Consider the following 17,399-nt stretch of genomic DNA (forward strand, 5'->3'; position numbering starts at 1 on the left):
CTCCAAACTTAAGGTTATCCTCTTGATAACAGTTTTTCGAAAAACCCTTGAGGTTCAAAAGAAATAAAAACTCAGGTTTTAAATTCATAAAACTTTTGGATAAAACCTTGAGGTTCAAACAAAAGCACTTCGGATCTCACATTTGACTGTGCCCAGAGATTAACTAATAATTCATTTACCTAGAGTAGGAGATATGACATTCTTTCGTTCCCAGATTCTTTTCCAGATCCAATCATTCTTGGATTCGATCATTTCTCTTCCAGATTCATTATCTTCCAGATTTATTCGTTCTCCAATTCATTCTAATCAGTCTTCTCCAAATTCATTCATTCTTTCCCAAAATTCCTTCATTCCTTTACTAGTTTTGCTCAGTTACCTCCAAGGGTTATCTCAGATTTTGCTCAGTTGCCGCCAAGGGTTATTCTGGATTTTGCTCAGTTACCACCAAGGGTAATCTTTGATTTTTCTCAGTTGCCGCAAAGGGTTATCTTGGATTTTGCTCAATTGCTGCCAAGGGTTAACTTGGATTTTGCTCAGATGCCGCTAAGGGTTATTATGGATTTTGCTCAGATGCCAAGTGTTATCTTGGATTTTTCTCATATGCCGCCAAGGGTTATCTTGGATTTTGCTCATATGCCGCCAAGGGTTATCTTGGATTTTGCTCAGTTGCCGCCAATGGTTATCTTGAATTTTGCTCAGATGCCGCCAATGGTTATCTTGGATTTTGCTCAGTTGCCGTCGAGGATTTTCTCGGAATTATGCTCAGTTTATGCTCAGTTTATACTCAGTTTATGATCAAATTATGCTTAGTTTATGCTCAATCTATGCTCAGTTATGCTCAGTTTATGCTCAGTTTATGCCTAATTTGTGTTCAGATTTTACTAAAGTTTATCTCAGATTTTAAGTCCACACACTTGTACAGTTGTTACATCAGTCAAGGAGAATTTTCTAAAATTCAAGGATCTGACACCGTCAGTGAGAGTTTGCGTTCAAGGACCTAACAATCTTTTAAATCGGGGAGAACTTTAACCTCAAGGATCCGAACACCCTGACGAATTGCTAAATTAGGCTGCAAAATGAACTGTCATTAGCTTTGACATTCAGATATCGCACTATCTACCAAAATAGATTTGCTATCTAGTTTGCTTCAACCCTCTGCCAAAGAAGGGCATCTGTAGGCACCTCATTTTTGCACTCGCCTGATTAATCAACCCGTCAACCCGATTGCAATGATTCCCAATGATGGATGTTATTTTTATTGCTTTATTTTGTTACGAGAAATATTTCAGAAATCCGGATGAGGTATCTCGAACTGACAAAATATTAGAAACCACGCTATGCTAGGAAAATACGACCCCAAAAACTTAGAAATCATCATTTTTCAGACAAAAAGAAGCTTCACGATAAAAATCACTAAAAAATTATCAAATTATAAAAATACCCCTAATCTTAAAATACCCCTAGAGCCTACGTTACGATTAGGAAAACTCATTCAAACACATAAAACAACAAATCAAAATCAAATAAATCATTTCGCCAATTTTAACAGAATTTAACAAAATTATGAAAATGTCCCTTATAAAGTTCACGATCATTTCACACAAAAAACTTCATAAATGAGACAAACCAATATTTCCATTGAATTCCTTACGAAAAATCGATTCTAAAACATCCTGGAACATAAAAAACTGACTTAAAACTCGAAAAGTCCTCTCTGGGGGCAAAACGGTAATTTCACAATTTTCATAATTAAAAATTTTAAAATTAATAAATAAAATATTAAATAATTAAATTGAAACATTAATAAATTAATTTAAAATTTTGAACTAAAAAAAATCGATCAATCGGGCTCTCACGAAAAATTGTTGAGGGTTCGTGAGATATTTCTTTAAGGACCCCTCCATTTGGGGGTCCAAAGAATTAAAGATATAATAGAGGAGGGTTCTCCAAAAAATTAAAGTCAATTAAGCAAGACTAAGGTCAAGGTATTAAATTCAATCAAGTAAACTAAAGTCAAAATTAAAGTCAATTAACGAAGATTAAAGTCAAAATCTTAAAGTCAATCTAATGGGACTAAAGTCAAAATCTTAAAGTAAATCAAATAAGACCAAAAGTCAAAACCCTAATAGAGTTCTAATTAAATAATAACTCTATCTAATAGAGTTTTAACTAAAACACAACTCCACCTAAAACAATTCTAATTAAAACACAACTCTACCTAAAACAATTCTAATTAAAATACAATTCTACCTAAAACAATTCTAACTAAAATACAACTCTAACTAAAAGAATTCTAATTAAACATTAATTCTATCTAAATCAACCCTTAAAAAAATCTATAAATAAGGGTCCTCACACCCTATTTTCGTATCAAATCATAAACCCTAAGAGAAGTAGGTCAAAAAGTCTCCCTAACCTCCCATAAACCTCAATTTTGAAGCCTCAACTCCTTACCTAACACCCATATCTCAATTTTAGCTAAAAAAAATACCTAGAAGCCATTCAAAAACATCCAGAAACCCATAAATAAATTTAAAGAATTCAGATCTAAGAAAGAGATACCTCAACTTGGAGATCAGAAATCAGATCCGGAGACAGAACGAAGCGAGGAATACTGTACAAGAAGTTGTTTTGTTAGATCTGAGGGAAAAAAAAACCATTGCATTCGGAAAAGGTAAGTATTTTTATTTTTTTTAATGATTAGGTCTTTTTAGCAATGTAATTTTATTTGGAAATTAGTAGAGACTGGCGTTTGCCGGGTGGGGTTGGTGCCTAACACCTTCCAACTCCGTAACGTGATTCTCAGACTTAGTTTCTTATTTTTCGTAGATTAGTTTCTTTTGCCTTTTAGAGTCAATTTTCGATTCTTAGACCGTAATAACTAGGTGGCGACTCCCAAACCTCAAAGGTCAAAAGCTGATCCGCACACCCCGCAGATCGAGGGCGCTTTCAGCAGCAATCAATTCATAGAAATCACGATAAGACAGGTATAGGCCAAGATTCAAAACCTTATAGTATTAATCCCAAAATATATTTGAAATTGTGCATAGAATTCTAGTAATACTTACATGTGCACTTCCTTAGAATTCCTTTGAAAAAAAGACATTTTAACATCTTTGAAAATAAAAAAATATATTTTAACATCCACAATACACAACTACCCAACAACAAAAGCTAATCCTCACTAAGATTATAGACTTTAGACCAAAAAAACAACACTGCCAAAACAGAAGTGATCAGATCATGAATAAATAGTTCATTTCCTTCAAAGATGTGGTCATTCCTTGCCTTCCAAATTGCGCAGAAAATAGCAAATGGAAGAATCCCCCACAGTATATGTTTAGATTTCCCGAAAGAGGAACACCACTGTAGCTAAGACTCAAGCAAAACACACATTGGCTACGAAAAGCAGCCTAAAACTCCAACCAAAAGAAGTAAATGCACCCAAACAGTGCATTTTTGGGAAGTTGGGCCTCTATTTATTTTTCAGTTTTTAAATGTTTTTATTGGTAGCACCGTCATTCCAAAGTCTAGCTATCAAAAATATAATCATCGAGCCAATTATTAAACAAACACCATCACATTTGTAATCTCAATTATTATTGCACTTGGGAAAATGTCAAAAAGAGAATTGATTTTCAGCATAGTCTTAAAACCCATCTGCTGAAAAATTAAAAGAAAGAAGAGTAAATAATGAGACTAGGTAGGATTGCTTCCTGCTCCTGCAAGTGTTTGTTCTCCACCATTACATAGAACAAAAACAAAGGTAAAAATGGTTTGTATGACCCATTTAAAAGTTTGCTATTGTGCAATCTCCAAACAAAGGTAAAAATGGTATGTATTTAAAAGTGTGCCATTGTGAAATCTCCAAATCTGTTAAAACCAGCTGCAATCAGCCTGTTTTTCCCTCCTACCAACCTGAATCTTTGATTCAACCGACTCAAAACTGTGCCAACAAATCAGTGCATCATTACATGTAAAAACCAATAGGAACTATTATGAGCAATCATCCATAACCAAAATTAATAACCCACTAAAAGCAAAAGCAAATATAGTAGACTAGTAAAACAAGCAACATTAACCCCCCCCACTTGAACGAAGTTCTTCCCAACTAAAATAGTAAAAAGTAAAACATTTAGAAAATCTCAATAAAATTGGCAAATGAGTCGGGCTGGGGTGACACAAAGGGAGACACAAGGATGACAAAAAAAACTCGTGGTGTCATGGACATTACCAAATTAGCCAATATGCATAGCTGGTGGACTGCCTACAGTATGAACCAAATTCCTTGCTTCTGCCCCTGTACATGATTAAATTAATTTGGTAACTAGCTGTGCTGTCTTCTAGCATGTGAGATTGGTTAAGTTTTGGTTGGATCTGAATATTGTTCATTGGAGTAGGTATGAACACACAAATACCAATAGACATGGGTTTATACACAGATTTGGGCCTTAATTCTCAATCAATAAACAGAATAAATAAACTATACCTAGTTATGAAGCTAACTCACCGAGATTTCTAACATTACGAATTTTATTCCAAAAACTAAAAAAATCGAAATCACAAATTACTTAAAAAAATGGTGATTGACATTCACCTATGGTGAGGATTGGTAGATTTGATGAACTGTAATAATTGATAATTGACTATAAGCATCGTTTGAGGAGGGTGAGGAGATCATCTAGATAGAGTGAATATAGTATATTTGGAAAGTAGTTCCTATAACATACAAGAAATATGATAAAAATGTCTTCTTAGAGATAAGTTTTTATAGGTAACTAGTTTCAACACTTAGTCAAAACGAGCTTTCAACTTTTTGTGATTGTAAGAAGTTGACGTGCTTTTTATTACCATAATATGTTCTTTGGTCTATGGCATGGGCCCATCAGGGGCAGATACTAGCAGAATGCCCTCGTCCATTTGGGTAGCCCCAGTTATCATGTTCTGTGATTCAAGCAAACTCATAAGGTAGGGCACAAGGTAATGAAGAAATTCTCCTATCAAGCAAATATGATAGCTTGGACGTGAATACAAGAGACAGAAATCAATTTAATCACTTCAACAACAATGGTGGAATCAACTGCTAATCTAAGGGAAAAACAACTAATTGAACTGCAAGGCATAATTAAATGATGTGATGTTCAGACTATCATGCTGTGTGACAGTCAACAGAACAGTAATTTTTTTTCTTTTTTGGCTCCAACCAAACATGATTAATTAACTTAATGAATAAATAATAAGTACAACTTTTAAAACAATAGCATTCAAAATGAGAACATTATAGATGAACACAAACACTCTTTGCTAGCAAGCTTTAAATCGGCAAAAACAAAGGGGTAATAGATGTGAACCTTGACCACCATTCACTGTTTTACCATTACGATGGCGGGTACCTTTTCTAACAATAACTATTTAGCAATAGTTATTTTCAAGTTAAATCAAAGGAACATCCCATGAACAACAAATTTAAGACTCCAGATTTATAGCATAACTACTTATTAGAAGGACAATCAGAGGCTACACCATTTTACTATATGGTATAAGACTCAGATCATGCTTTAAAATTATAACTGAAGAGGATGCTTCATTTCCATCAAAACAACTATAGTTGTGAGCACATACCACAAGATAAAATATGTAAACAATGCTGTAAAGAATAGCTTTGTCCGTTTGAGCATTGAGAATGTAAGGGAATCGAGATTCTTGTAATAAACAAGTAGGCTCAGTAATTTTGGGCTCAACTAATGGTAAAAGCATTAAATGTTATTTTAAGAAGTAGAAGGATATCCTTCTACTTCTTTTAATTTCGGGCTCATCCTGACATCAGACCTGTCACTTGTTTCTCAGAATTATTGAGAAGAAAAGTTGTGTATCTCAAGACTATATAATATATATCATTTAGATTCTCTACAAGCCCTTTCCCCTCTAGATTTTATGGCTGGGGTGATGTTAAATCCAAATAGAAATCCACAGCAGGCTGATTTACAGTTTTTCCTGTATTTGAGCCCCATTGGCAAATGAGGATTTCCAGTAGGACTTGTATACTATTGTATATGTATATTTACTAAAATATATTTTAATTTGTTGTGTCTTGCATGTCAGTTTCTAGGAGAACTTAGTGCTTTGTATCACAGCAAAATTTTCTACTATTGGTTGCGCCCACATGGGCAAAATACTAGCTCCACCCTTGGATAGAAGATGATAATATGAAAAAGAGGATTACCAAATTCAGCATGGACAGATGGCTGTTCTGAAAACTCACATATAGAAGTAATGGAAAGTGCATAACAAAGCATATCTCATTTGCATTAGTAGTAAACGTGTAGACATGCTGTTTGCTTGAATGATATTCAACAAAAGATAACCTAATTTTACAGAATACCTTTAAAGACCTGCAATTGTGTTGATTTCTCCTTGCAAAATTTCTCATAAATTGCTTAAAACTTGGCAAATTCATCACATTCACACTGCAACTCGTTCAAGTAGGCAATCAATTAAAACCAAAACTTCAAAGAGTACAGTTGAAACTAATATTTAGGAATCTAGGTTAAGCATTACACACCTCCTTGGAGCAATGGCAATCGGCCCCTAGTCACTAAGCTTTCTGCAGACATACTTGAGAACTCCAAAAAACATACAGAAACAGATTCATGTTTCACTCAATGAACACTAAGTACTAATTTGGGAAACAAGATTAAAAAACTCAGAATATTCTGCACATATACTAGAAAACAGACTCTTTAACATAATAAACATGATCTAATGAATGAAAACAGATAGTAAAAATAAATACACACACTTTCCATCCACCAAGGTTGAGGTTCATCAAAGGAAATGACATTCTATTTACATCTGATACTCAACTAACAAGTGCATTTACCTATAAAAAAAACTAAAGTAGAAGCAAATATATATATAACCATACATACCCTCCCTCCTTTCTCCCCCAATCCAATCAAGTTTACATGACACTTGACACAAAAAACAAACCGAATTAAAAAGACGCGTCACAAACGCACAAAAAACAAACTCAAAAGCACTTCTTGTGGACGATAGATAGACTTGATTTGCCGTACTCAACCTTTGAGATCCACATATGCAAATTCAATAAAAATAAGTAAAGATTCAAGTAAGAACCAACCAAACTAAGTTCATATAAAAGAATCTTTTGGAACATTGCAAAATAAAACTCCCCTATTGAAAGGTACTGAATCAAGAATCTCCAGCACTATTCAACATTGTCATCAAGTATTGAAAACGCCTATCAGTTGGGTTACCAAAAAACGCCCTCATTCTTTCAGATTTTTCGATGAGGAAAGAGTAGGCATGATCAAGTAAGTCTAAATCAATTCCTAATTTTACCAAGTCATCAAAAACATCCTCCTCTGAGTAAACACGTGCTTTAGTCCTTTGAAGAATCTCATTTCCGCCTCTAAGAATATCATTTCCTTCTCTAAGAATATCATGTCCTTGTCTAAGAATTTCATTTCCTTCTTTGATTGCAAATGCAATCTCTTTTATTGAATCCTCAATTCCAAAATTATCTATTGAAGATGATGCCTTTTTCTTCTTGGATTGTGAGGAAATTGTAGACTTGTTAGAAACTGATTCATAAGGAGTTGTTGGTCTAGATCTTCATGCATATCATACGAACCTTCAAAGCCCTCCAAATGGATATCATCATTTATCACCATATGATCAATATCATCAATAAGTGTTTTACCACGTCCACCAGCGTCCCCCCACTTGTCTGCATCTCATTATTTCACCGCTTCACTTTTTCGAATGCAGTTTCAGCACTTTGTCCTATTGCTCTATCCTTTCCAAAGAGCTTTGTTAATTTTTCATAATGAGGTAAATGTGTATTCATCCACTTCTTTGCTTCGGGTTTTGCCTACAACAGTAAAGAAAAAAAAAATTAAAACATTATTGCATATTAATAAGTAAATTAAAGTGACATAGTTTAAATTAGTAAAAAATTTAACCTCAATCAATGCCTTCCAAACTTCAGGCTCAGCATCCATCATCTTTGTCCCTTGATTCCAAGCAAAACTACTCAAGCCACCCTTGAAAATATCGTAACACTCAGTGAAGTTCTTTTTAATTGTTTTCATGCGGTTCTTCATGAGCTGTTTATTAAATTCATACCCAAGTCTTTCATTCAATTAAAGCACAATTTGGTCATATGCAGAGGTTGTGAAAGTCCCATTAACTTTGTTTCCATTGTCGTTCTGGTGAACAAATGCGTCAATGAGAACCGTATCCATTTGCTCATTCCATTTTCAAGCTTGTTATTTTTCTATTTTGTAAGACTTACTCATCTATAATATATACAGAAATAAAGAATTATCTTAATTAAGCCATAATTTGTAACATAGTAAGTTATTATGCAAACAAGATAATACATTTAAAACGTATATCTAATATCAAATAAGTTTCCAGTGAAAATTTAAACCAATAATTGAACATAGTCTTACAATACAATCATCCAGCTACAATTTTGCATGTAAATAAAAAAATAAAAAATCACACATGATTTAGTACATAATCACTCCACATGGTAGCTGCTATGTTATCCCTTAAAATTGCTCCTAGTCTAGAGTCTTCATCATCATTTTCTCAAAAATGTACATCTTCTTGAGATTCAGGCTCATTCATGATCTTTCTATCTACTTCAGCAATAAGACGCTCATCAGGATCAACGTCCATTAAGAAATTGTGGAGAATACAACATGTTAAAATTATCTCTGATTACGTGTCAATTGAGTAAGTGGGCTCTGTCGTGCTTTTTATAATAGGAAATCTTTTCTTTAATACTCCAAAATATCTTTCAATTGCATTGCGCAAGGATACATGTCGATGATTAAATAACTCTCGAGGATTTTGTGGCGCATGTGTAGAATATTCTTTCAAGTGGCAACGCACACCTCTGTAAGGTGCCATAAGTCCACTCCTAAGCATATATCCAGCATTAACAAGGTAATATGTACCTATTAAGATTGAAAGTCATTACTATAATAGTATTTTTAATTAAATTAAAGAAATATATATTAATAGTTAAATAGATTACCGTTAGAAAATTTTAAATTATCTTCTATTGTCAATGCATTTTTAATTATCCTTGAATCTGATGTTGTCCCTTCCCATCCAGGTAAAACGTATGTGACTTTCAAATCAAAAGTACATGCTGCCAAGACATTTTGTGTTGGATATTCCTTCCTTCCACAATATCTTGGTACATCTGTATTAGAAACTTTCACACGGATATGTGTTCCATCAAGTGCACCTATGCAATCCTGATATTGATGTAATATATAAAATTTTATTACAAAAATAATATTTTTACTATTTAAATGAATTTTATATAAAAAGAAGTAACATAATATGTTTACCTTGAAGTATGGGTAGAATCTACTATTGTTGAATATTTCTGGAGAAACTTCTGATCCATCAGGTTGTTTAAGATAGAGTTTAGTTAATGATATTATGACTCGTAGAACATGATGAAAATGACGACTTATAGTCTCACCAAAACGACGAAAAAAAAATGAAATGGTGCGGTTCCTTACATTTTGTGACAATATGTGAAGAAATTTGGCAACTTGATCTTCAACTGTAGCTCCTCGAGTGTGAGTAAGTCGACCTGAAGTTTGAAGTAGATTGCATAAATTTTCAAAAGCTTCAGGCCCCATTCGTATAATATCACGACATTTTTCATTAGTCCTAAGTTCGTTCATCAATTCTTGTCTCACACACTCTCTTTCTAAATTGTTTGGCATTATAGAGCGATCCACATAATTTCTATACTCAGATTGCTTAACCAAATAGGCAACCACAAGACAAATCACGTGTGTAGCCATACGACGCCTTCGATCCCATTCCACAACAATGTTTTTCCAAATTTGAAGACGACGAAAATAATGTTCACGAAACGACTTATACAATTCTTCCTCTCTATCCATCTACAAACTACAACAATTACAATAGTAATTATAACAACTATGTAGTAATTAACCGTACACATATATGTTTACATTATAACACGAGAAATTTTTTAATCCATATAGGTGAGGTGAATGGGTACAATCTATATGTTTATGCCCCTCTTTTAATGAAAATTAAAAATAGTATACAATCAAAGAGAACCCAAAGAAAAAAAATATCTATAAAAAAACAACACCATGACAAAGGAGATCCCTTACACAAAATTCACAAAGGAGATCCCTTACAGCAAAGGTCGCCAAATTCGATAATGCAAAGCATTAGACTATTGGATGGGTTTAGTTTGTTATGGTAAAACTGATAAACTGAAAGGAGAAGAGATTTTATATTTACCAATAAAAACATCTAAAATAGTGTCAAACTTTAAACTATGTCATGAGTACAAAATATTCATAATCAATAGTACAAAAGAGGAACATGGATGAAGATTTGGCAATTGCAACTCACTGGAAATCAAAACAATAAAAAAAAACTTCAATTTTTTTTTTTTTTTTGACAAACAATAAAGAATTATTGACATAAAAAGGAGAAGAAAAAACAAACTCCTATAATTATAAAAAACTAATAAAAGTACAACAGTTCAAATGTTGATGTGTATACATATTAAAAAACTTTTCCAGTACTTATTAATAAACTTTCAAAAATTTGTGTGTATACATACTAAATTTTCATAGTACTTATATCCTAATATTTAGAGAACTCTTCAATCTTTTTCAGATTTATTATTTTTACATCTCATTTTTCAAAATCACTATTAGTAGTACCTTTCATCTACTTGTATCCAAATATTTAGAGAACTCTCCTATCTTTTTAAAACCATCCTTATGTAACTTAAGAATTACTAACTAACTCTAATAGACTTTAACAATCATTAGGGCTTGGACCTATATTCAGTTGGTTGACATATATTTCAAACCAACTATGAGGTTGTGGGGATCAATTCTTACTTAACCACCACACATGATAGTTATATGTTTTTTTCTGATTTCTCCATCAATGGTCTGATCTACAAAGAAAAATTATGGAAAATAAGTATATGTACCCTAAGCTCAAGGTTTCAACTTTGGTACTTCACTCTAAAAAGATAAACTATTTTTCATGTCCATACAGAGGAATCCTCGTTCATTTATGTCCTCAATTAAAATTAATATCATGGAGCATAATTAATAGCAATCAATCCATCACCATGTGGTTCAAGAAAATAAATGAATCTTCATAAATTTTGAAATTATAAAGGAAAAAAAAACATCCATCTTGTTTTTGTTTTCTAGTTGGTAAGCCCAGATTGAATCTAGAGCACATAAACCAACTGAACAATAATCTCGATCCTAATAAATGTTTATTATAATTAACCAACTACCATGTTAAGAAATGTTCAAGATTGGAATCAATTAACCCCAAAAAACCCAGATCAAAAATACGAGAATAGTGACAATTAGAAATAAGAAATCCATCTAAAAAAACTTATTTTCCTTTTTTGTGGTATTTTGAGTTTCCAAGATTATTGAAGACACTTATTAAGCAAAACCCAAAGCTCTGATACCAAATCAGTAATCTATTTTATAAAATAAAATCCAAATATGTAAATTACAAATTCTCAAATCAACAATCTATTTTATTAAACAAAATCCAAATCTTTGATACCAAATCAACAATCTATTTTATTAAGCAAAATCCAAATCTCTAAACTCTCAACTCAAGTTGACTCACTATCGATGATATTTTAACCATTATCCATATTAACATGCTTGGTGCACTACCTTAGCATGGCATCGCTTGTAAGCTACATGGTCATTGTAGTGACCTCCACCTCTTCCAAATCAGGGCGATTTGCATGAAAGTATTGATCCATGTCAAGCAAGTTCTTGTGCATTGCTTTATGCGCATGGCTCGACTACGTGCACTCTAGTTTTTTCACTAGTACTAGGACCACTTGATCCAATGACCTTAACGTTGAGATTCACCTTTGTAGCCAACTTGACAAGTTGCTCCTGGAAAAGTGGTAGGGGTTCCTCTTGTGTCCTTGATGGTATTCATTTGGTTGTTAAAGTTGCGTGGTTGCTTTTCACGATGTCCATGTGTTTTCCAAGTCATGTCGTGCCATCTATGATCTTGGTGAGGTCATGTGAGCTTTGATGAGAATGATATGTTGCTTGTGACTTCATGTTGTTGTTGGTGCTGATTGGTTCGTAGTTCTATTCCCCCTTGGCATATCTTCTGATGAATTGTATGACTTTGGAAGCTAGTTTTAGTACCACTTCTAGTCAAGCTCGTTGTGATTTCAGATCGCGTGGCACTTGTAAGTCATGATGACCTACTAGTAAGTCTAGAAAATTCATATGCGCACACAGGTATCACAAGAAGGCAACAATTTTTTATGAACTCCGATCTCTTAACTCTTTCCAATTGCAACCTTGAGATGAACTTAGGGACTCCCATTTTAGTCAATCGAGGGTTATCCCAAGTGAAACCCCAAATATCATGTACACCCTCCATTAACTATTGAAATATTTCCCACTCCATTTGTTTTATCCAATTTTCACTAGTTTCCTCCTCATCTTTATCAATTTCTCTTGGGGAATAATGTTCCAGGTAAAGGTCATGGTTATGAAAACCTTACCCATACTCATATATGATATATAATTCTCCCATTTTGCACTTGTCAAAATTTTCAACTCGTCACCCCAATTGTGGTTGGTTCCTATTGATGAATGGAATCCTATAAAGCTTTCTTCCAACCTCCTTCGGTCATTCCATAGCCTTTGGACCTCTCATCCAACACTTTACAACATTCCTAGACATAGAAATCGCAAATTTAGGTTAAAACTTGATAAATTCTCGAAATTCACGAAGTCTATAAAGAATAATCAAAATACCTCTGATATTAAATTATATTTAGAAACCATGTCATGCATAAGAAATGAGCCTCCAGACATCAAACACAACAATCTAGGACAAAACAGATCATTCAGCAAATATATATATATATACATGGGCGGATTTACAATGTGGGCAATGGGGGCAATTGATCCCACAAGACTTTTTGAAATCTATAGGGAGGTAGTCATAATTTAAAAAAAATAAAAAGTTCTACTAGTTTGCCCCCAAGAAAATTTTGGAATTTTTCATATTAGTAATTTGTCCCCATAGAATTTTAAAGTAGTTGAAGGACTTAAGAATTAATATTCAATTTCTCCTCTATAGCCTTAGTTTCCTCATTTTCTCCAAGACTCCAACTCTCTCATGGTCTCCTACAAGCCCAAGATGACTCCACGTCTCCATTAGCCGACAAGGCGACAACCACCACTCCACTTAACACTCGTCTGGTCCAATCTAGGTATTCCCTCTCTGTGTGTGTCAAAAAAACTATTCTTCTGTAACGAGTGAGAGAAAGAACAAAGCGTTAAAGAGACTTTTGAAGAGATTCATTGTTTTTTTTTAATGTGTTTTGAGGATCATTTTCAATAATTAGGAGTTAGGACTAATGATCGACTTTTTTTTTTAAAACTATTAAAAGCTTTTTAATTTCTAGAAATGTTTGTAATTCTAATCCTTCACGAACTTAATATCACTAAATTTTGTGTATTTTTTTAAGTTGAAACGAATTTGATGATTTGCTTGGAGCTGAAATCACACATTCCCCCAAATGGCCACACCTTTAATATCTTCATCCATGGTTGGTGCAAAGCTAGAAGGGTTGATGAAGCACATTGGACAATCCAAGAGATGAAGGACATGGATGTCACCCCTGTGTCATCAGCTACTCAATAATCATCCAAGCCTATTGTTATCTATTCAACTTTCGGAAGGTTTATGAGATCCTCAATGAGATGCAAGATCAAGGGTGCCCCCCAAATGTTGTCACTTACACCACTATCATGTATTCTTTTGCTATGTCGGAGGAAGTTGAGGAAGCCTTGCAGATATATGAGAGAATGAAAATGGTTGGATGTAAATCAGATACTCTCTTTTACAATTCGTTAATTTACATACTAGGGAGAGCGGGTTGGTTACAAAAGGTTTCTCATGTTTTTGAGGTGGAGATGCCAACGAACGACATTCTCCCAAATTCGTCTACTTATAATACCATGATTGCAATGTTTTGCCATCATTCTCATGAACAAAATGCCTTAAATGTCCTCAAGGATATGGAAAAGTCGGAATTTTGTAAACCCGATCTTCTAACATACCATCCGTTGCTCAAGCTATGCTTTAAAAATGGAAAGACAGATTGTAATTTGAATAATTTATTGGATGACATGATCAACAAGCATCATATCGGTCTTGATCTTTCAACATACATGCTTTTACTTCATGGGCTTTGTAGGGCAAACAAATGTGAGAGGGCTTATTTAATTTTTGAGGAGATGATTAATCAAGAAATAACACCTCGATATCAAACATGTCGTTTACTTTTGGATGAAGTCAAACAAAAGAATATACATGATATTGTTGAGAGGATTGAGGTTGTGATGAAGCAAATGAAGTCTTCCAAATAGCAACTAACAAAGGGTCAACATGTCTGTACTTGTGCTGTTATGATTTGTCTGACAAGCTATATGTGCTGCTTTTGTTTTGACATACTAATAGTTTTTATATGAAAATTAAGACGTAAATGCATATCTGCACACATTTGCTTCTCTCTGACTATTAAAGACTGTTGTTTTTAAGTGAATGTTGTTTGTGATGTTTGAGGGGCTCGTAATCGTTTGCCTCTTCTTGGCTTTGTTTTGGTTTTAAGGTGATTGTCTTGGCAGTCATTTCTTTAGTTTTTCTTTCAATAAAATTAAACTTTTACCTATAAAAAAGAAATTGTTATCGATTTGTTCTATCTATAATAAATTCAAGGAAATAGGGTTTGAGGTCCTCTAAATAAATAGCTGAGATAGGAGATACTTCTTGGGATTCTCAAGAAAAATGAATCCCCCCCCCCCCCCCCCTAAAAAAAAAAAAATTGTTTATTGAAAAAGTGAAAAATGAATCCCTAGAAAACTTGTGCTAATCCTTAAGTGTAGTTGACTTTAGTAAACTTGTGTTTTTAAAAGGGGGTTCATTGGTTTATGTTATTTGCGGTCGATGGGACTAGAAATATTAATATTATATTGTCAATGTTATTCTTTTGTTGCACCTTTTGACTGAAATCATTGATGGTTGTGGGTTTTTTAACTGTAAGATTTGATAATTGGTGTCTTAATATCTATGTTTAGGAGACCCGAGAATCGAATCAAACTGAACTAAGATTGGTTTGGGTTGATTGGGTTCTAGGGAGTAGTATGATCGATTCCAATTCAGAATTTGTAGAATCGATCAAGTTTGGTTCGATTCCAATTTTACTCCCAACCCAAACCAAACTGAATTGTGTACACCCTTACCACTAAGTAAGAGAAAGTTGATCGATAAGGTTTGAACAAACACAACAAGAGATCACCTTCCAGAAGAGAAAGCTTGTTGAGAAGTTCTAGAAGGGAAAAAAGACTATAAAAAAAAAAAAAGAAGTAAAAGGTCCATTGGGCCAGCAATAGTCATCTCTGATGCATAAGTGAAATAGTGACATGTGACACTATTTCAGATCCATTGAGCCAATGATTGTTAGATTCACACCTTGGTGGGCCCACATAACAAAAGTATATATAATCTTGATCCATAATTTTTAGCCATTTGACTTGTGTATTTTTCCATAATAACCAATCACCCATATGTTTTTAACCCAGCTGACTGTGTCATCTACTAAAGAAAAATGATGGAATCCATTTGTTAGAAATCATCAATTTTTAGTGTATGAGCCCAAAATAAAAAAAATTGGTGGGCCCAAAAGATTGGATCATGTAAAGCATTCTTACTTCTTGAAAACTCCATGATTGGTCCCAATAATTATCATAAATTGGACTATCTATTCAATCTGATTGGACGGTTACGATCAATCCAAAAGGCTAAGTCAAGATCATGATAGTAGTATTAGATAGTTATAAGGCCCACAGATTAGATGAAAGTTGGCCTGTTGGAGGGGGACGATGAATGGATATTTGATAAAGCAGCAGAGTATCAAATCCCACCCCTTATGCCATGTGAAGTGAGGAAAGACAGAATGTCTCGAGTAGTGGACTAGTGGTGAAGCAGGAAAAAAAAAAGTGATAAAAAGTAGAGAGATTGAACTCGACATTTCATGCATTATTATTATTATTTCATTGTAGTTCATCCATCCCATCTCTATCCACTCTCTATGTGTATAGTCTTTGATGAGTGCTTCCACCTAAAAGTTAATAAAGCTAGTACTCACACGGTTGTCTACAGCCTTTTAAACCTTCTTTCATATATTCTACTTATGGTCTATTGTACTGTTTCTCTCTCTCTCTCTCTCTCCCCTTATTATCTAAAACATTGATGTTGAACACAAATAAAGGGGTTGGGACCCAAACCGTTAAGTGGGGCCTTCTGATTAGCCTGATTGCTCAGCTTTCGCGATTTTCTCATCTGATTTCGTCACATTGGCTCTAAGTTAGCAGTTCGTGGCTCTAGATCAAACTTCAAACTTGGTTCACGAGGTTGACGTGGCAAGTGCCCACAACCATAGATCTTTTTCCTTGTATATCCTAGGAAAAAAAGATCTATGATTCCGTGCACTTGCCACATCAACCATGTACAGACCACGTACATTTTAGCACATCATTTTATCACGACTCTATAAAATTAATGTATGTAAATTATAAGAAATATAATAATGTTAAAAAAAATGTAAATTATTCAAAATAAGATGCATATAATGATTCAAATTCTACACAAAAAATATGTAAATAACAAATAAAAAAAATATAATATATCACATTAAAATAAATTAAAATATCAATGTCACATATTGAAAGTGCCAACTAGTTCAATTTGTTAAGTCTATGAGCGATATATAATACCATAAACTTGGGTTTTTATTATTGTCATCGTCGATCTCATTAAAAACAGGTTTATTGATCAGATTTAAAAAAACAATTTTACGTTCAAAAAAGAAAAAAAAAATCATTTATTGCAAGGAGAATGATAAGGAAAGGAATTGATTAGAATGTTCATCTATAATGACTATTACATGCATTAAAGAGAAACTAAAGCTTATGGAAAATTAAAGAGATCTTTAAATAGAAGCAAAGCATTGAGACATAATAGAAAATCTCATGTTGCTTCACATGTACTTATGTGTACATTAATATTTACAAAAAGAGAGGAAACAATGATTAACCACATTTTATCTTCATAGTTTGATTAGCCTAAATATTATATTGTCGAACCTAATAAAAAAAATTAATGAATTAATAATGATTGGGTTTGCAAATTTGACATTACATGATTTGCTATACTCCACAAATATCATCCACAAACTAATTCTTATACCAATTAACAATAGGATATAG

General features: G+C 33.4%; 1 pseudogene; it reads left to right on the forward strand.

Moving 5' to 3' along the window:
• The first annotated feature begins 13,611 nt into the window (after positions 1–13,611).
• On the forward strand, positions 13,612–14,501 carry LOC147401531 (pentatricopeptide repeat-containing protein At3g04130, mitochondrial-like; annotated as a pseudogene).
• Positions 14,502–17,399: the final 2,898 nt, after the last annotated feature.

Source organism: Akebia trifoliata, chromosome 5 (assembly GCF_017979445.1).
Source record: "Akebia trifoliata isolate Shusen 1 chromosome 5, ASM1797944v1, whole genome shotgun sequence".
NCBI lineage: Eukaryota > Viridiplantae > Streptophyta > Magnoliopsida > Ranunculales > Lardizabalaceae > Akebia > Akebia trifoliata.